The sequence below is a fragment of the Hyaena hyaena genome, unplaced genomic scaffold, assembly GCF_003009895.1.
Source record: "Hyaena hyaena isolate Hyena2069 unplaced genomic scaffold, ASM300989v1 scaffold_53, whole genome shotgun sequence".
Lineage (NCBI taxonomy): Eukaryota > Metazoa > Chordata > Mammalia > Carnivora > Hyaenidae > Hyaena > Hyaena hyaena.
Window position 1 is genome coordinate 130188 of NW_024080686.1, and position 2002 is coordinate 132189.

Here is a 2002-nt window from a genome sequence, read left to right on the forward strand (position 1 = left end):
CAGCAGGAATGCAGGAGGAGTCCCCTTTCTCCACATCCTCGCCAGCACCTGTTGTTTCTTGTGTTATTGATTTTAGCCATTCTGACAGGTGTAAGGTGATATCTCATGGTGTTTTTGATTGGCATTTCCCTGGTGATGAGTGATGTTGAGCATCTTTTCATGTATGTTAGCCATCTGTGTGTCTTCTTTAACTATATGGACTGCTCGGGGTGCCTGGGTGGCTCAGTTGGTTGAGCATCTGACTCTTGATTTTGGCTCAGCTCATGATCTCATGGATGTGAGACTGAGCCCCGTTCGGGGGTGGGGGGGTTCCACACTGGGCATGAAACCTGCTTAAGACTCTTGCTCTCAAACAAACAAACAAACAAATAAGGAATGCTGCACAAATTTCCACGTCATCCCTGTGCAGGGGCTGTGCTAATCGTGGTAAGGTTCCAATTTTAGTATATGTGCTGCCAAAGCGAGCAGACTAGTTTTGTCACCAATCTGAAGACAAAAGACTTGTTCTTTCCCTGCAGCTGCTTCACGTGTGGTGAGCAATCCGTATACTATCTGGGATTTGTGGGGAAATGTGGGGAAGTGAGGTGATAAAGCACTTAAGACGCCCCTTTACTCCGACCTGTGTTCTGGTACCACGAAAGGATCTGGAAGCGAAAGAAGAGTATCAACACGGGACCTGAAACCCGGTCCTCTCTTGGAGGAAGAAGGGATGGAAGTATTCGAGTGTCTGTTGTGCTCTGAGAACCTGGCACTCATGGGTCCTCCCAGCAAGGCCTCGGGGCTGCCTGGTCCCGCTGTTACACCAGAGCATATGCACACGGAGGGCAGAGGGCAAGCCCACGCTAGCTGGCGGTGGGGCGGGAGCTACAGTCAGGCTTCTGGGAAACCACCCATTCCTTGAGTCTATTTTGATTGTTTCAATTCAGCACAGCCTCGCTTCCCACGAGGCCAGGCTGAAGATTTACTCTGGGTGCGGGTGAGTCTGAGGAGTTTTACCACCTGCCTCCTTCCAGGGGACACCCTGGCATACACAGCCCTGTGTGCAGGCAGATGATGGACATGACCACATTGCAACGCAGCTCTAGGAAGACCAACACTTCAAGTGCAGGGCTCTGGGCCAAGTGCAGACTGGCCCTGTAGGCGGTTCACCTGTGTTCTGAAGCCTGTGCTTGGGGACAGCTGCAGAGAGGGGGGGTCAGTGTCCCTGGGGCTCACTGTGGGGCAAGCACGTGACCACGAGATATGCTACTGTGGTCCCAGAGCTACAAATCAGAGACAGTTTATTTCACGGACACAACCTATGACTCAATACCCTGTGGTGCAAAATGCAGAGATTTTCAGGTAGAGGTTGATCCAAGGTTTAGTTGCCTCTCTTTGGCCATTTACTCAGGCAATAATGATTTGCTGGTCCTTAGTGCCCAATTATAGTTACACAGTCCCCAAGTCTCCTCTCAAGGATTACGTTCTTCCTGGATTATTTTGTGACCCTTCCATCCACTTGTATCCTCAACATTCAGCGCCTTGCCCGGAGCATGACCATTGCTCAATGCCTGCTGTGCGGAGAGCCACCATGATGCCCACCTCCTGTTGCTCACGCCTCTGTGCAATCCCTCCCCATAATCCCTCCCCATGAGTCTGGGCAGGGCTCACACCTGTTTCGGATGAATCTGACATGGAGAAGTGATGGGCTGTCACTCTGAAGATAAAGTTATAAAGAGAATGGCATCCACCTTCCATCTTGCACACGCCCTACCCTGGGAAGCTCACTCTAGGAGAAGCAAGCTACCATGTTGTCAGCAACAGTATGGGGAAGCCGAAATGGCAAAGAACTGCTGTCTCTGCTCAGTGACCAGTGACACCTGAGGCCTGTCCACAAGCACAAGTGTGGGCTTGAGGCTTGAGATGGTGACAGTCGTGTGAGAGACCCTGACCCAGGCCCGCCCAGCCAAGCCACTCTGAGAGCCCTGAACACAGGACCTGTGAGATGACAAGTGTCTGGTGC

General features: G+C 51.8%; 1 non-coding gene across 1 annotated transcript; it reads right to left on the reverse strand.

Moving 5' to 3' along the window:
- Positions 1–364: 364 nt before the first annotated feature.
- Positions 365–468, reverse strand: LOC120231168. The gene has a single exon (XR_005528277.1). It is a non-coding gene; the product is annotated as a U6 spliceosomal RNA (small nuclear RNA).
- Positions 469–2002: the final 1534 nt, after the last annotated feature.